The sequence below is a fragment of the Pinus tabuliformis genome, chromosome 4_2, assembly GCF_031772625.1.
Source record: "Pinus tabuliformis cultivar Carrire ecotype Pingquan chromosome 4_2, CPIR1, whole genome shotgun sequence".
NCBI lineage: Eukaryota > Viridiplantae > Streptophyta > Pinopsida > Pinales > Pinaceae > Pinus > Pinus tabuliformis.
This window is the reverse complement of record NC_142304.1, coordinates 225,355,088-225,374,900: the sequence shown is the minus strand read 5'-3', so window position 1 is coordinate 225,374,900 and position 19,813 is coordinate 225,355,088.

Sequence of the window (19,813 nt, the reverse complement as noted above, 5' to 3'; positions counted from 1 at the left end):
TCAATTGCAAATATCTTGTTTATTTACTGTGCGCACTTGTATGAATGATTTATATTGCTAAGTATACTTTACACATGCAAGTAAGCTAAGTTAATCAATTAAAAGTGGAATATTATTAAGGAATTGGGTAATAACAATGGTCGAGCCCCAAGTAGGGCTGCGCGATGGCAGCATCTCAGGCTGCGAGGAATGGGTAAGTGCGCGTAGTGACATGCGCACAGGGTCAAGCCACAGATCACTTGAACTCATGAGACATCTCCAGGGTGCAAAAACCTTGTTCTAGCACCCCCCATACTACTTTAGGTGAGACCTTAGTCTGCGCTTTGTGGATATTGCCGAAAGGGCCAGTAGTACTGGGATTTGTTTGGCTAAATCACCTCTGAACCTAGGTCAGGCCCCAACAAGCCAACATCTAACACATGTAAAGTGAGGTGTGTGTGCCCCTTGGAAACCTGTGGAAGAACACAACTTGGAAGGGGACACACGAGGGAAGATGCATCACAAACTGGAAAGACAGTAAGCTAACAAATCAAAGTGATGGTTAAACCAACAGCACATCTCAATAAGATTCATACATACTTATATAGAAAGAATCCATACATGAATGCGTAAGTAAACAAATACATATATCATTAGAGTAACCAAGATAGTTGAAATACAACAACAACATATGCATGAAACATGATGGTTGTCTTAAATTAAGAAGTGAAAGTTCCAATCATACAATACAACCATGACCAACCACTAGTCTCAATAGCAGAATGTTACAGTCACTGCCACCTACTCCTCCAAAGAGATGTACTAGCTTTACACTGTGGAGAAGCCAAGTCTCATTACAACACTCTCCAATCTTTCTCTAACATACTCCTATCGGAAGCTTGGCTGACCAAAAGCCTCTACAATGAGTCACGAGGTACTATAAATAAAAAAGGGTGGGGTGACCCTTGACATTCCCCTTTGTGATTGTTCACCTAACCTTGTGACTCTTCAACTACTTTATGACTATTACATTCAACTATTGACACTTGGACTTCCACTTTAAAAGATGTTACATCCAATCTGCACATGTACCCATGTCAAAAAAAACATGCTTGAGCAAGCCATGCAAAACATCACTAAAAATCAGACAGTTGTGGGAAGACCAAATCTTCGACATCCTTGCAATGATCGACAGTGGCGAATTGATTCCATGCTTGGTCGTTTGTGATGGTGTCCACGCACTCAAAGGTGACATCCTGATGAAAGAAAACTCTCGCCTCTGTTGCATCCGGTTACACTGATATGGCTCCTTTGTCCAACTCGTCTGATAACATGTGCATCATTATCTTGAGTGCAGCTGGACTAGCAACATAGTGATGGATAGTGTCTATGTTGATCTCCAAGTATGTGTTGGTGATGATGCACATCAGTTTGTCAAAATACATGTTCAGCTTCAGTCAAACTTGCTTCTTGTATTTGCTTCAGTGAGTGTGCCAATGGGTGGGATCGCATGTGTGCGCATAATGACATCCATGCTGCTGTACACCCTTGAATGCGATTGACAACACTGATCACCCTGTCTACTCCATGTGAGCTGTTGGCTGGGTCTATAACCTATATGGGCATTGTTTCATCAGTCTGTGCATATTGTGCCTCTTGTTGTACCTGTTCGCGTTGTAACTCCTTCTCTTTCTCTGTAACTCATGTTCTTCCTTGAGTTGTCACTTTAGCACCTGAAACTCCTCTGTTTCTCTCTCTTCCTTCGAGCGATCCTCTTGTCATGATGTCACCTCATAGCATCAATCTTAAACGCTGCTTTCATCATAAGTGGATCTTCTTGAAATTGCAACTTTGCTCCGCCTTTGTGCTGTCAATAACCTTCGTCTTGCATCTATCGCACATAGGTCTGCTACCTTCTATTTCTACTGGTGGTGTTGCTCATTGTGATGCCATTTCCATTTCATCTTAATATCCTCTCTGCTCTCCTAGAATCAATTGTCCCTATGTTTTTGAGAGGCAGACGAACACTTGTTATACTTGGAGACATAGAAACACTCATGGCAAGAAATCTGTCAGTTGAAAAAAAATGGAGGACTGACATGCAACATACTTGTGTGACTGTCTGTGAAGATTGCACAATTTTGAACTAGAGACTGGGAGATTGACTGCCAAAACTGCGCAAGGCACTGTCTGGGCTGTCAGAAGGCTAACAGGCTACTGGAATGGTGCAATGCATAGTCTAGCCTGGCTTACTAAGGACTGAAACTGTGCCATGCATAATTTTAGCCAGCAGTGACATGCACACCAGGAAACTGCATTTCGCAGTTTCTAAGGCCAGCAAGGAACTTCCTCCCAGAATTGCGCAATGCAAGCCTGGAGGTCATTGTTGGGCCAGACCTACACAATTTCTAGAGGGAAGACTGAGTATTCACTTCTAGAAATGCACAATGCTAGTTGGGCAAGGCACCCTAGACCCACCAACGGGCGACTTACAACATGAGAAGTCTCAATGCATCGTGAAACTAAGTGTAAACACGAGTGAATGATCATGCCTACAAATAGTAAGTCTAGGATTTAGAATGGGAAAGCATGCATGTGTGTGAAGTGAGTCACTGCAATGGCGACCGTCGATGGAAAAAAGGTGTCATTCGAATGAAAACTGAAACGGTGCTTCTTCAAGCTAACATACATTAAAAAAATCGCAAGTGTTCATTGAAATCAAGCAGACAACACTCACACAAAGCGAAACACAAAAGGTGACAGAAACGCAAAACAGACATGAAAAGTATACTTACCCTAAAACATCTATGTTGAATGTTTCGAAGGCTCCTGGATGCAATGTGGGATTTCAGAGTGACATGATCGATGTGAGGAATGAGCTCTGCAGTGTCTAGTTTATAATTTTTTATAATATCGAGGTTATGATGCACATGCCACAAATCAAGGAAAAAACGACATTTGGTGAGAGGCTTCTAAAATGATTTATGCATGTGATCTCCAACTGCTAAAATTAGATCCCTAAATCTAGGGATGCCTTTTGCATGCTTCCTTTTGCTATTTCGAGAGAAGAAGCCCATGAATGCAAATCATTTGTTCTTGGTCCTAGAGGGAACTGGTTAACCTAAAGGCACATGCAACAACCTACAAGACTTGGAGAGGGATTTGTGTAGTTTCTGAGCTGAGCGGGGCTAGATGTCCCAGAGTGATTGCGCAATTTCTGGGGTCAATAGGTGACTACTTCCAAGAATTGCACAATTTTTGGGTTGAGCTATAGTGATGGGCTAGATTGCATAATTTTCTCAAGGAATTATGTCTGACTGTTCTACAGAATTTATGAGACCAGTAGGCTGCCCAACTGATTTGCACAATTTCTAGGCTAAGCTATAGTGTTGGGCCATATTGCACAGTTTTCCCAAGGAAGCCTGTTTGACTGTTCTGCAAAATTTTGGAACTGAGTAGTCTGTCCAATAGATTTGAGTAATTTCTAAAGGCAAGGCTGGTTCCCCTCCAAAATTTTGCAATTTTCTTAGGGATCTACTCAGCCAGCAATTAGCTTAAGACCAGAATGGTAGCCTATGAAGGGAGTGAAGCAAATTGACATGCACAGGCTGGCAAGCCATTGAGAATCAGTTGAAGCCTATGTACTTGAAAGTGCAAGACATGTTGCTAAGGATGGTTAGTAGGGAGGCTCCAAAATGAAACTAAGGCAAAATTTTGGAGGGTGGTTGTAGCTGCTACAACACTTGGCAACACATGGGTAGAACTCTAGCTCTTTGAATGGACCTTGTTCATAAAAGGCAAGTCTAACACCTCTAGAAGTATTGTTCAGTTCTCTGTTTGTCTTCGTTTCCACACTTCCTTGATTGTAAGATGTAGCATCTGCAAAGCTCTTGGTCGATCGGCACACATTCCAAGCCAAGCCAAAAAAGTTGTTTCGGTTGGGGATAAGGGGTATTTTGGTGCACAAGAAATATGGTCATCAAAGTTTTAATTTCATCTCTGGTGTCTCTCTATTGTCAGCAGCCTTGGACAGTACCTCGACCAAGTCACATAGGAATGCAAGCATCGCTCTGCTACTAGCGAGCCTAGTCATTACCCTGGCACATCACCTCTCTGTGCAGGAGACCTTTCTCTTCTTTCACCTTATTCATTTTTCATTTTTCGAAATTTTTTCACATTTTCATTTTTTAATTGTGCATAACACTTATTCATTTCAAAGGCGGAAGAGGGATCCCGACTTATTGAGAGCAGAAGAGGTTGTTCCTTCATAGAAGTAGTTTATATATACCTCTGATGTGCTTGTTAAGGTTTTTCCCCTCACTTTACTCTACTTGACTGAGCTGACAAGGATTAGCCCGAAAACAACTGAAAAGAGTAGGTGATACTAGTTTGCGTGCAAGCATTGTGTTTTTACCAAGGTTCACTTCGAACAATACATATTTTCCATCAACATATCATGGACTTAAGATAACAAGTTCTTCATATAGAGGCAATATGACAAATTACCAAGTATTGCTAACTAGACAAGTCATCGTGTACTTCACCCATCTTGTTTCATGTGTCACACATGGTTTCATGCGAAACTAACCTCTAGATGTAAACAAGAAAACAAAGAAAAAGCAAAAGTAATTACTTAAGTGAAGCAAGTAAGAAAATAAGAAAGAAAATGAACAAGGTAAGAAGCAATCATTCATTCAAGCAAACAAACCAAAAGCAAACACTACTCCTACTCGTGAGCTAATGGTGCATTGGTCGACCCATGTTGGTCAAGGTATGGTTCGCGAACAGCAGAGTTGTGTGAACCAACAAACAAGAAAGATATAATAATGAAGACAAACATACTCCGAGTTTAAATACGTCCACAAATCTTAAGTGTGTGAAAGTGCATGACATGCAACCCGTGGACTTACCATGATGCTATGTGACACTACGTGTAGTTGCTAAGCATACAAATAATCTTGACTTTGACATGCAAGCAAATGAAAGAAACAAAGACAACTTTCATCATGCACATGTGCTTGCTATGTAAGATTCCTCCAATGCATGAGTGATGGGATCATGTAGTTTGAGTGGAGGAAGAAAAATATGTGTGTGAGATTGATCTTCAATGCATGTAGATGAGTGATGAGGAGCCTTGGGTTTTTGAGCAATTTCCTGATCACAAGTGAAGCCAACCTTAGGACAGTGAGGGCCTCACATAACCATTAGCTCGGGCTGAAGTGCCTCGACAGTCTGTGGGGTTTTGACTTTGTCGACAGATAGATCATCGTAGACCAATGTCTTAGAAAGATTATCAATGATTGAATCAACATCATGATCAGATGAAGAAGAAGAGAGATCATGACAACCAAGATCAAAAAATTCAAGATGTTTGTCGGCATCCTCATGATTTGATGAATCACGTAGAGGGGTAGATGAGAAGAAAGAACATTTACCCTCTGTGTTTCTAGAAAAATCAGATGAAGAATCAAGTGAATTTTTAGAGAATGATTTCTCCTCTCCATTGTCGGATGATGGATTGACATCCGGTGTGTTTTGCGAATGATCAATAATGGATTCATTTGTAGAAAGAGATACACATGTGAAATTAGGGATGACAGAATCCCCAAAGATGTCAGGAAAACACGGAGGAGGCTTAGATATAAGGGAGTCATCCTTCGCTAAGGATTGATGCTCAAGCTCCCAATCATACTCTTCATGAATGACAATGCAAGTTGGTTGTGCAACACCAACTCTGTCAATGGATTGATCCTCATTCACAACAAGTGTATAGTCCATAATGGGAGAACACAAGACAGTGCGATCCAGAGGATCATTAGAATACGAAGATGGAGGTTGCGTTATGAAATACATGTGACAATCCATGTGATTTGCAACCCAATCTATGCGAAAATTGAGAGAAGTGATGTTGCGATGATGTGACAATTGAACAGATGTGTGTGCCTATTCACCCACATCACTCTATGGTGCTGGAGTTGTTTGATGAGGGGATCATGAACAATAACTTGTGACAATGGCTGTATCCATCTATGATTGCATAGCTCCATCATTGAAGTATGCTGAGTGGGGCTTCGACTTGAACTTATTCTTTGGATTGAAAAATTTGGTAAGGGAATATTCAAAGTTGTCCATGAGATACTGGAATTTCATATGACTTTTTGGGCTTGAAACTGTAATACATGGAAGTGATCCCAAAATTCCATTGGCGATTTTTGCGGGGGTATTCCATTTTTGTAACAATTTTTTGTCAAGAGGTTCTAGATCAAAATGATGGAAAGTTGATTCAATGAGATGAAAAAACTTCTCAAGTGATTGCACGCAACTAGGAGGTAGACTCCAACACCACCTAGTGGGGATTCACAAAGTGTGTATGCAAGCAACAGGCTAGCCTCTTCATCAGAGCATTCATCTGCATTGTCAAGAATTGCAAATAAGTCTTGTAAGTGCACAGGCTAGGCTACTTCGCCTTCACCATCATACATGAACTTGGAAAACAGATCAACAAACTCCCTTGTGATGTTGAGAAGTTTGGCATGTGTAAGACATCGCGGAGGGATGAGTGTGACAGTGTCCATGATATATGTGCAAAGGTTCAATACTGGATGAGAGGACATAGTTTGTCATTTGGCCCTCCTTCTAGCGTTAGAAATGTTGATGGTGTTGGACCTGCCAACATGTTAGGGGATCTCCATGGTAAGAAGTCCCAACTAGACCTTAGACTGTTTGGTGTAGGAGTCCCTATAGTGGGTTGTACGGTATCGCCTTGACCATGGTTGCGTGCACAGGAAAGTAAGATGTCCCTCTTGGTAGCAAGGGTGTGACATGTGTAGCAAGCCAAGGAAGGTGCATGAAAGGTTCTAACACACGAAAAGTGAGGTGAATGCACCCTTTGGCAACCTGTGGAAGCACACGGTTTGGAAGGGAACACATGAGCGAAGATGCATCACAAAATGGAATGTAAGTAAGCTAACAATCCAAAGTGATGGTTAAGCAAATAGCACATATCACTAAGGTTCGTACTTACTTATACAAAAATAGTCGATACATGCACGCATAAGAAAACATATACATATATCATTAGGGTAACCAAGATAGCTGAAATACAATAACAACATATGCATGAAAGATGTTGCTCTATTATATTATGAAGTGAAAGTTCCAATTGTACAGTAAAACCATGGCCAACCACTAGTCCCGATAGTGGAACGTTACAGTCATTGTCGCCTACTCCTCCAAAGAGATGTACTAGATCTACATTGTGGAGAAGCCAAGGCTCATTACAATACTCTCCAACATTTCTCGAAGATACTCATATCGGAAGCTTGGCTGACCAAAAGCCTCTACAATGAGTTAGGAGGTACTATAAATAGCAAAGGATGGGGTGACCCTTGACATTCCCCTTTGTGACTATTCACCTACCCTCATGACTCTTCAACTACTCTATGATTGTTACATTGAACTTTCAAGACTTGGACTTCCACTTTACAAGATGTTACATCCAATTTGCACATGTACCCATGTTAGAAAAAATAGGCTTGAGAAAGCCATGCAAGACATCACTAAGACTCGGACAGTTATGTGAAGACAAACTCATCGACATCCTTGTGATGATCGATGCTGGTGAGCTAATGCCAAACTTGGTCATCCGTGATGGTGTCTACGTGCTTAAAGGCGACATCCTGCTGAAAGAAAACTCTTGCCTCCTTTGCATTATGGTACACTGATATGGCTCCTATGTCCAACTCGTATGATAACATGTGCATCATTGTCTTGAGTGCATCTGGACTAGAAACATACTAATGCATAGTGTCTATGCTGATCTCCAAGTGTGCGTTGGTGACCATGAACATCAACTTGTCGAAATACATGTTCAACATTAGTCGGACTTGCTTCCTGTATTCGCCTCGGTGAGTGTGCCAATGGGTGGGATCGCATGTGTACGCATAATGACATCCATGCTCGTGAAAACCCTTGCATGTGATCAACAACACTGCTCACCCTCTCTGCTCCATGCCAGCTGTTGGAGGGGTCTATAACCTATATGGGCATAGTTTCATTAGTCTATGGATATTGCATCTCCTGTTATACCTGTTCCTGCTGCAACTCCTTCTCTCTCTGTGTAGCTCATGTTCTTCCTTGAGTTGTCACTTCAGCAGCTACAACTCCTTCTCTATTTCTCTCTCTTCCTTTGTGTGATCCTCTTGTCGCACTATCACCTCATAACATCAATCTTCAAAGATGCTTTCATCATAACTAGATTTGCTTAAAATTGCAACTTTGCTTCGCCTCTGCGCTATCAACAACCTTCCTCTTGCATTTGTCGCACACAGGTTTGCTACCTTCTTCTACTACTAATGGTGTTACTAACTGTGATGCCATTGGTATTTCATCTTGATATCCTTGTCCATGAACAACTTGATGTCTTCATAGATAGGGAAGTTCATAGACACTTGATCAACTGCATCCCCAGTTGCGCTCTCAATGATGTCTTTGAATCTGCTCTCTTAGAAGCCATTATAACTTTTATGCTGAGAGGTAGACGAATGCATGTGATACCTAGAGACATAGCAACACTCATGGAAAGAAATCTATCATTTGAAAACCAAAACAAAAAGGAGGACTAACATGCATGATACTTATGTGACTTTCTGTGAAGATTGCGCAATTTTCATTTGGAAGTTGGGAGACTGACCTGTTGAATTTGCATAAGACACAGTCTAGGCTATCGAGAGGCTTATTGGATTCTAGAATTGGGCAATATATAGTCTATCCTGGCCTGCTAAGGACTAAAATTGTGCAATGCGCAATTTCTGTCAGTAGTTACATGCAAACCAGCAAACTGCATTTTGCATTTTCTGGGGCCAGCAAAGAACTGCCTCCCAGAATTGTGCAATGCAAGCCTGGAGGTCAGTGTTGGGCCAGACTTGCGCAATTTTTGGAGAGAAGGCTATGTATTCACTTCCAAAAATGCGCAATGCTAGCGGGGAGAGGCATAGTCTTGGCCAAGGCAGACCAGACCTATCGATGGGCGACTAACAACATGAGAAGTCTGAATGCATGGTGAAACTGAGTGTAAACAAGAGTGAATGATCATGCATGCAAAAAGTAAGTGCAGGATTCAGAAAATGGGAAAGCATGCATGTGTGTGAATCGAGTTGCCGCAACAGCGACTGTCGGTGCAAAAACAATGTCATCCATGCGACAGTAGTGAGATGTGAACAAAAATTCAAACAGTGCATCTATAAGATAACATACATTAAAATGATAGCAAGTGCTTGTTGAAATCAAGCATACAACACTCACACAAAGCGAAACACAAAAAGTGATAGAAACGTAGCACAAGACATGAAAAGTAGACTTACCCTAAAATAGCTAAGCTGAAAGTGCCGAAGACTTCTGGATGCAATGTGGGATGTTGAAACTATAAGATCGATGTGAGGAATGAGCTCTGCAGCATCTGATTCATAACTTTTTATAAGGTCGAGGTTATGATGTGCATGGCACAAATCTAGGAAAAAAACAACACTTAGTGAGAGGTTTCTAAAATGATCTATGCATGTGACCTCCAACTGCTAAAAATAGATCCCTAGATCTAAGGATACCTTTTGAATGTTGTACTTTTCTATTTCGAGAGAAGCAGCCCATGCATGTAAATCAGTTGTGCTCGATCCCAAAGGGAACTGGTCAACCTGAAGGCACATGCAACAACCTGTAAGACTAGGAGAAAGGATTTGTGCAGTTTCTGATATGAGATAGGCTAGACGTCCCAGAGGGATTGCACAATTTATGGGGTAAGCAGGTGACTGTTGTAGAGAATTGTACAATTTCTGGGCTAAGCTGTAGTGCTGGGCCAGATTGTGCAATTTTCTCAAGGAATAAATTTCCCTTTTTTCTACATAATTTCTAAGCCCAGCAAGCTGCCCAGTTGATTTGCGCAAGTTCTAGGCTGAGTAGGAGTGTTGGGCCAGATTGTGTAATTTTTCCAAGGAATCCTGTTTGACTATTCTGTGCAATTTTGGAGCTCAGCAGTCTCTTTAGCAGATGTGCGCAATTTCTGGAGGGAAGGCTGGTTCCCCTTGAGAATTGCACAACTTTCTGAGGGAGCTGCTCAACCAACAATTAGCTTAAGACCAAAATGGTAGCCTGTGAAGGGAGTGAAGCAAACTAACATGCACAAGCTGGCAAGCCACTGAAAATCAGTTGAAGCCTATGTACGTGACAGTGAAAGACATTCTACTAAGGATTGTTGGTAGGGAGGCTCTAGAATGAATCTAAGGAAAAAATGGAGCGTGATTATAGCTGCTACAACAGAATATTAAAAGTAACAACCATGATTCTTTGGACAAACACAAATTTTCTTGGACCATAATTCATCCATCTTTATTTATCTAAAATATTTTATAAAAAAATACAAAGTAAGAAAAACTAAACTATTATCATGATTTTCCAACCATGTATTTCCAAATAAATTCCAATAAAATATTGTATATACCTTTGTACTATGTAAAACATTAACTTGTATTACCAAATAAATTGTCACATACACCTTTATACTATTCAAAAGAAATGTTTATGCCAAATTATTGTATATACTTTCATGCTACATAAAATTATATATTATTGACCAATTATTGTAGACACCTTCATGCTACTTAAACTTCTTACCAAAGTTTTTGGCTACTTAAAAATTTTACTCATTTGCCAAAGTTATTGACTACTTAAAAAGTTTACTCATACAAATCACAAATTATTATATGCCTTCATGCTAGTTAAAAATCTTACTATATCTTTTCTAACATTGCTTTACAAGAAAATTTTGATAACTTTTCATAGCACCTTCATGCCACTTCAAGCATTTATTGTGCTTCTACCAAGTTACCATTTACACATCCTTCCATCCATGCTACTTAGATAATTTGCTTTGAGAAATTATTATAAGTGGAAAGGTGGTTTCCACACTTTGTATTTATTTTATTTATGGTTTCTATTTTATTTTTTATTTGATAGTAAATTATAATTAATTTTTGTTGTTATAATTATAATATTAAAAATATCAATAGTCAACTAGTTAGATATATCAATAACTTATAATTAAGTAGAGTGTAGAGGTTCCTCTACCAGAGTGAGATCTATCCCAAAATTACCTATCTTTTCAAACCTTATAATGTTTTTTCCCAAATAAAAAAATTGTAATTTTCCACTATATTTCAAAAATTAGATTTTGAATGTGCCAAAGGAAATTTATAAAATCCATTAATCCATAGGATTTATTATAAAATATTGTTCCAATTACATTTTCGAGCCATGGCATTTGGAAAGAAAGAAAAACTAAGTGAGACATCCATTTTATCTATGATAATATCATAATCCTAGACCATTATCTATTATAGATATCATAATGAAAGTATTCCTCCTTAATTGTACGAAAATCCTATCACTAATGTATAGCTGATGCCATGCACATTCTGTGAATTAATAAAGGTTAAAAATCCATACTATTGTTTGTGACATATTGGCTAATATATGTACATAGATACATCATAGCGCACATGCATGAGAGGAAACAAAACCAAAGATCATCTAGCTCTGTGTAGGATATCATATATATTTTTCAACACGATACAAATATAATCAAAATTGTGCTTCAACAATATTTCACTTGATAAAGGGCTTGTGATATTTAAAGCTTGTTCACAACCACAGTTTTTCTCCACTATGTTCCAAGTCCCCAAAGCCAATGAAACATCTTCTTTAATGTTGGATTTAGGGGCTTAGACCCAGGTTCAAAGTTAGGTTGGGCTAACCAACAAAACCCTATATTATCGGCCCTTTTGGTAATGACTTGTGCAAGGCAGATTGTAGTCTCACCTAAGGTAATATGGGTGGATGCTAGAACCAGGCTTCTACATCCAGAGGGGTATGAATTGTGGCTAAAGGGTTTCTTTTGATCTAGGGCTCAATCCAACCTTCGCGAAACATTAACTTCATAAACAAAGTTGTAGAACGATTTCCTTACTTAACAGATTCATAAGTTGCGCGTAACTACTTATATAAGTATTATTCAGTATAAATAACAATATCTAGGTCTTCATGATGCAATTATATGTAAAATATGCTACAACGAACAATATTCAAAAATAAGTACAAAAATGTTAAAGAAAATAGCAAAACACAACTATGCTTCCAAATCTTATTTTATTACTTCAATTTTTTTATAATACAGAGTTCTGACCCTGCGCACTTAGCTGCGAGGGCCTGCGCACACAACTGTAGACTTACCAAGGCCATTGTGCAAACAGCAAGAGGATGTAATGTCCCTTCCTAAATTATTTTTAATAGGATTAATTTCTACATTTTGGGGCTGATTTTGGAGTTGATGGGGCCCATTTGATTTTATTAGTAGGCTAGACTTAGTAGAAGTTACTTGGAGTGGTTAATTTGTATGTGGGGGCCACCCACACTAGGAGAATACACATTTCCTAGTTCGAATTGCATGGAGGGGAAATCGACAGCTAAGTGAGGGACCCACGACGTAGGGAAAATGGAGGGTAAAGTGCTCCACGAAATCTATATAAGGAAAATCTCCTCATTTCAGCGTCTTATCTTTTGACATATTGAACCAAATCTTAGTTTCTCAAGCTACGTAGCTAAGTTACTGTGCTTTTTAGCACACGAGTGTCTCCAAGCAAAGATCTCAACCCTTTCTTTGGTCGACTTCGAGTGTCAACCCTTGGATGGATATATACTTGTTCCAAGTCTTACCAAAAACAGTGATTCAAGTTGCAAGAACAACAAGTCAAGTTACAACAACAAGGGTAAGTAAAAACAAGGAAGTCGTGTTACAGCCATCGGGAAGGGAGCGGCAAAAGGGTCGGGTTACAATAATAGGAAATTAGAAGCACGAGGGTCGAGTACAATAGTAGGAGGTTGAGCAGCAACAAGGAAGATGAGTTCTTGCAGTAGGAAGAGTAGCAGCATCGCAAAGTAGGTGGACTAACAACAACACAGAATAGGGAGAGTAACAACAACATAGGGTTGCGCAGTCATTGGAGTGAAATTTTTTGGGGCAACATTATCTTGGTGATTTTGGATTTAGGGAGCTAGGATATCATTTGTAGGGTCATTTCATGAGGATTGCTAGAGTTGGGAGTGTAGATATCGACAAGACAAATCACAACAATAGAAATCCTATTTGGAGGAGAGCTAAGCTGTGAAGGGTTGATTTTTCAAGGTTGGAACCAAGGGAAACCATTTTTGGGTTTTCCTAGATTTTGGGCAAGGATCACACTCCTAATTTTATAGAATTTTCTGGGCATATCTGATTGGTTAAACAGGGGTCCCAACCCATCTAGCAACTAGAGGAGTTAAGGGGACTTTGGGCCAAAATTTTGAGGTCAACATTTAGCCAATTCTTTCATGGGTTATTTTCGGTTTCTTGCATAGAGGTTGCGATTAATTTCCCAGAATTCTCTGAGCAACATGAAAGGCTATAAAAACAGATCATTGTTGGGTTGTGTTATATTCTTTCCACGACTAGCCCACGTAGTTAACCAGGGGTTAGAGGGGGGGAGGTCACAGGGGGTTTGAGGGGTACCCGTAACCCCACTTTATGGGGACCCCATGTTAGGTTGGGAGGACTCACCTATGGTTTTGTGCACGATTTTTGCACATGTTTTTTGGACGTGAAGGTTTTTGGTCAATGGTATTGGACGCGATGGTTTTCGGTCCATGGTATTGGATGCTTCGGCATGTATAAATATGTATTGTAACATTGAAAGGAACATAATGAAAAAATCAAGTTGGTAGTCCTGGTTTTGGGATCCAGGGGAAAATCTCTGTGTATATGTGTTTTATGTGTTATGCTCTCGCATTGTTTGTTTTCTGTTTTTTAGAATTCATATGCAGATAATTTCTGTATGGGGTTAAAACCTACATTTGGTATCAGAGCAGTTTTGGCTTCAAGGGGATGCCTTTGTTGTTGAGGGGTTTTGCTCGGGCTTGTGGTAGACCCTGTTCAGTGGGAGATCTGTGAGATCGATTCTGGTGATGAAAGAAGATGGTGAGAAGCGGAAAGATAGAGATCGAGAAATTTAATGGTCAGAGTTTTGAGTTGTGGAAACTCAAGATGGAGGATCTGTTGGTGGATAAAGATTAGTAGATCGCGGTAGATCTGGCTACTAAACCAACAGGAGTGTCCGATGAAGAATGGAAGAAGTTGGATCGAAAGGCAAAAAGCACAATATGATTGTGTGTCTTAGATTCAGTATTTTTGAATGTATCAGGGGAAGCTATGGCGAAGGCTTTGTGGGACAAGTTAGGGACTTTGTACCAATCTAAGCCTCTGGTGAATAAACTATTCTTGCGGAAAAATCTGTATAACCTAAGGATGAAAGATGGAGACTCGGTGACAGAGCATCTGAATGCATTTAACACTGTGCTAAGTCAGCTAGCATCTGTTGATATTAAAATTTTAGATGAAGATAAGTGCATTTGTTTGTTGTGTTCTCTACCAGATTCGTGCGATAGTCTGGTTATTACAATAGGTAGCAATGCGACTGCCTTGCAATTTGATGAAATAGGCTGATCCTTGTTGATAGAGGAGATGAGATGGAAAAATATGGAAAGCTAGAATGGTGATGCCTTTTCTGTACGAGTACAGTCCCAGAACAGAAGCAAAAATAAGTCATCGAGTGGGAGATATAAATCTCTAGGAAAACCTGTGAAGGTGGTGTGCTGGAAATGCGGAAAGGAAGGGCACTACAAAAGGGACTTTAAATCTAAAGGTCCTGAAAAAGGAAAGGGATCTGATGATGCTCCTTCTGCAGAGGCGAAAACCACCTCAGATGAAGGTTGGGATGTGTACTTGGCTTCGTCAAGTACACATGTATATCATGAGGCATGGTTGATTGACTCAGGTGCATCCTTTCACTTCACTCCCCACAGAGAGTGGTTCTGCGAGTATGAGAAATACGATGGTGGTGATGTATTCTTGGGGGATGACAGGAAAGCTAGAATTGTTGGTCGTGGAAAAGTAAAATTGAAGTTGGAAGGTGGAAGGGTTAGAACACTTCTTGGTGTTCTGCATATTCCTGCATTGGCCAGAAATTTGATTTCTATAAACAAGTTGGATGATGCAGGTGTAAAAATAGTGTTCTAGAAGGATACCTGCAAAATGGTTTGGGGAGAACTGGTATTGATGCAGGGAGTTTTGATTAGAACTCTGTACAAGCTGCAAGGTAGAATTTTTGTTGATGGGTGCAACAGTTCTATGGTTCCTGAAAGTGGAGCAAAAAATCTAGTGGTCTCTGGAGAGAAGACCATGTTGTGGCATCAAAGGCTTGGACATATTGGAGAGAAAGGCCTTCGAATACTTAATGGTAAAGGTATGGTAGAAGGTATGAGTAATAGCTCTTTGGATTTTGATTTCTGTGAAAATTGTGTATATGCGAAGCAGAATCAGGTGAGTTTCCCCACTGGTAGTAAGAGGGCAAAACAGATATTAGAGCTTGTGCACAGTGATGTGTTTGGACCTGTGAAGGTTCCATCGCTGGGTAAGTCTGTGTACTATGTATCATTTATAGATGAATTCTCAAGGAATACATGGATATATTTCCTTAAGAAGAAATCTAAAGTCTTTGACAGGTTTAAAGAATTTAAGGCTCTCATGGAAAATCAGACAGAGAAGAAGATAAAGGTGCTGAGGACAGATAACGGTGGAGAGTTTTGTAGCAAGGAATTTGAAGAATTTTGTAAGTGTGGTATATCGTGGCATAAGAATACTCCATATGCACCTTGGAAAAATGGAGTTGCAGAAAGAATGAACAAGACGTTGATGGAAAGGGCAAGAAGCATGCTCAATGGTGCCGGGTTAGGATAGGAATTCTGGGCAAAGGGGGTGGATACTACATGTTACCTGGTCAACAGGTCACCTTCATCAATGTTGGAGGATAAGACTCCACAAGACGTATGGACTGGTAAGAAACCCTCTCTTTCACATCTAAGGGTATTTGTATGTGATGCATATGTACATGTTCCAAAGAAGAAACAAACCAAGTTCAATAGTAATTCTGAAAAGTGCATCTTTATTGGGTATAAGGATGGTTTAAAGGGTTATAAGCTTTGGAACCTAGTAACAAGGAAGGTTGTGCAAAGCTGAGATGTGGTGTTCAGAGAGGTGAAAGATGTTATTAAACATGAAGTCCAACCAAAAGAACCTGAGAAGATAGATTTTGAGCTAAAGGAGCAAGAATCAGACTCTACAACAGAGGAGGAATCAAAAGATGAAGAGCCACAACCTCTAGCTGTGAGAAGATTAGTTTGAGAAAGAACATAGCTAGAAAGGTATAGTCTATCTGCTTTTTGTTCAAATTTTTCTTTGTCCATTACTGATGATGATCCCAGAACTGTGAAGGAAGCAGTGGATTTAGAGGATGGAAAACTTTGGAAAGAGGCCATGGTTTATAAAATGGCATCTTTTCACAAAAATGAGGCTTGAGATCTGGTGGAGTTGCTGGCTAGAAGGAAACCCATTGGCAGCAAATGGGTGTTAAATAAGAAGACAAATGCAGAAGGAAAGGTGGAGAAATAAAAAGCTCGGTTGGTAGCAAAAGGTTATTCCCAGGTGCTAGGAATTGTTTTTAGTGATATTTTTTCTCCTGTTGCCAAGGTAGCTTCTATTAGGTTACTTTTATTTTTTGTTGCTGCTTTTGACTTTGAGGTAGAACAGATGGATGTGAAGACAACATTTCTTCACGGGGATTTGGAAGAGGAGATCTACATGAAGCAACCTGAAGGCTTTGCAGTGAAGGGTAAGAAAGAATTGGTATGCAAGTTAAAGACGTCTTTGTATGGATTAAAACAGTCACCAAGGATGTGGTATCATAAATTTCATTCATTTATATGGGGACTTGGCTTCACCAGAAGCAAAGCAGATCATTGTCTGTATTTTAAATTAATTGGTGACCATGTTATTTATCTAGTCTTGTATGTGGATGATATGTTGCTGGTTGGAAATGACAAAGAAATTATCCAGGATATGAAGACCCAATTGTCCTCAAATTTCGACATGAAAGATCTTGGTGCTGCAAACTATATTTTGGGCATGGAAATTAAAGGAGATTGGGAAAAGAGGAAGCTTTGGTTAAACTAGAGGAAGTATGTTGAGACAATACTGCAGAGGTTTAGTATGCAGGATAGTAAACCGATAAAGGTTCCTATTCTTGTAGGTGTGAGGTTATCTGTTGAACAGTGTCCCAAGACACAAGAAGAGGAAGATTACATGTCCCATGTTCCATATGCAAGTGCAGTCGATAGCCTGATGTATGCAATGGTCTATACTAGACCAGACATTGCACATGCAGTGGGAGTATTGAGCAGGTTTATGTCAAAACCAGGAAAGGAGCATTGGATAGTAGTGAAGCGGGTTTTTAGGTATTTACGTGGCACTAGTGATTATGGTTTGTGCTACCAAGGAAGACCAAGATTGGACAGAATGTTGGATATTCGTGGCTTTGTTGATGCATACTGGGCTAGAGATCTAGATCAGAGAATATCTACAAGTGGGTATGTGTTTAACCTATTTGGAGATGCAGTCATTTGGATGAGTAAGAAACAATCTCGAGTGTCACTATCAACTACAGAGGCAGAATACATGGCAACCACTCACGTAAGCAAGTAAGCAGTTTGGTTGTAGAGATTGTGTTCAAGTATGGGGTTAGTATGGGAAGCTAAAAGGATAGATTGTGACAGCGAAAATGCGATTTTCTTGTCAAAAAACCCTGGATATCATTCAAAGACAAAGAAGATCACATTGATGTTCAGTATCACTTTGTGAGGGATATGATAGAAGACAAAAAGGTGTTGCTAGTAAAGGTGGACACTTTGAAGAATAGTGCAAAGGCATTGAAAAAATCTGTGAGCTCACAGAAGTTCTCTTGATGTAGAGAAACAATGGGCATTGTAGGGCTGGGTAAATGACTAAGCTCTCTTGTGGCCCCCTGTGGAAAGAAAACAACAAGCGAGAGAATGTTGGGTTGTGTTATATTATTTCCATGACTAGCCTACATAGTTAATCGGGGGTTAGAGGGGGGGAGGTCACAAGGGGTTTGAGGGGTACCCTTAACCCCACTTTATGGGGTCCGAGGCATCGCCCCAAAAATTTTTGGTTTTGGACCCTATCTTAGGTTGGGCGGACCCACCTATGGTTTTGTGCATGATTTTCGCACATGTTTTTTGGACACGATGGTTTTCGGTCCATGGTATTAGATGTGAAGGCTTTTGGTCCATGGTATTAGATGCTTCAACATGTATAAATATGTATTTTAACATTGAAAGGAACAAAATGAAAAAATCAAGCTGGTAGTCCAGGTTTTGGGATCGAGGGGAAAATCTCTGTGTATATGTGTTTTATGTGTTATGCTCTTGCATTGTTTATTTTCTATGTTTTAGAATTCGTATGCAGGTAATTTTTGTATGGGGTTAAAACCTACAATCATTTCAGGAAACAACACCTTTCTAGGTAGTAACAATGTAGCTCTTGGGCCATATTACCAGCAGATTTGAGGAGGGTGTTCCATTGCTCAGTTTGGGATTTTTCTATCTTACGTAGCGCAAGCCTAGGTGCACAGATTCCAACACCTTGTTGTACACATATTCCCATTTAATAAAAAGAGTAAACAATCTAGTTTGGTTGCCAATTTTGTGGTCTGGTGGTCTGATTTAATTTTATGGTATTGTTTTTATTGTTCGCTTTGCATAGCAATATTTTTCCCTATTTTGGAACATTATAGTGGTATCAAAGCATGATCTTAGCCCAGCTATGGGAAACTAGCTAGAAAATCATAGAAGCTTTGGGTATGAGTACACAGTAACAGTTGAAACCGGAGACAAACCCATGGCTTAAAGGAAATCTAGTATGAAAAAATTCTAGGGTAGAATTCACTGGGATGATGAGCGATTGGCCTAGTTGAGGAGGCTGACAAACCAAACCCATCCTTACCCTTACAACAGATACATTAGATGTAAGCAGGCCATGGGGGTGCATCCATCTACATCATGTGGGAAATTTGACCAAATGAGGGCACCATATCGTCTGAAAAGGAGAAAGCATGACAAAGACAGTTAGAGGGTGAGACTCAGGGGGCTTTTGCTAGTGGATACTTAGCTTTAGATATCAGGAGCTTGAGTAGGAGGTTGAGCATGATGTTGAGAGCCCACGGTATGGTGAGGAGTACATCGATATACCTGGTGCGGAATACGAGTCACCTTTATTAAAGACCTCTTTGATATCCGCAGTTGAAACCTTGGTGGAGAAGATAGAGCATACACAAATAGAGCCATATGTTGAGGAGGAGCCACCCATGGACAATGTGCCTATAGTTGTTGAGGTATCTGGAGTTGTGACTGAGTTCATAGGCAATAGATGTCCATGATAGTTCCACCAATTTCAGGCTGACCTTCTAGCATTAAAAAGGAAGGTCACATTAGTGCATGAGGCTATTCTATAGTAGAATGAGGAGCTGGAGGGAATGAAAGTGCTTTGTGCCAAGTCCACAGCGAAATTGACTCACATTGGGGAGCGTTTGGATTCCCTACTAATGTAGCTAGAGTGCACGTTGGAGCATGAGAGCATCCCTCTTCGGGCATACATATATGGGGCTAGTAGCACTATTAGGCTACCTTAGCCCATTGGACAGAGAGAGACAATGCTACCTAGTAAGATTTTATGTATTGACCAGGATAGCGAGATGGTACAATCTGAGTTGCATAGGGTGTAGCACACACATGCTGGGGTAGTTGTATGTGTGGCAGTTCATGCATTTGATCCCTCTCTTGG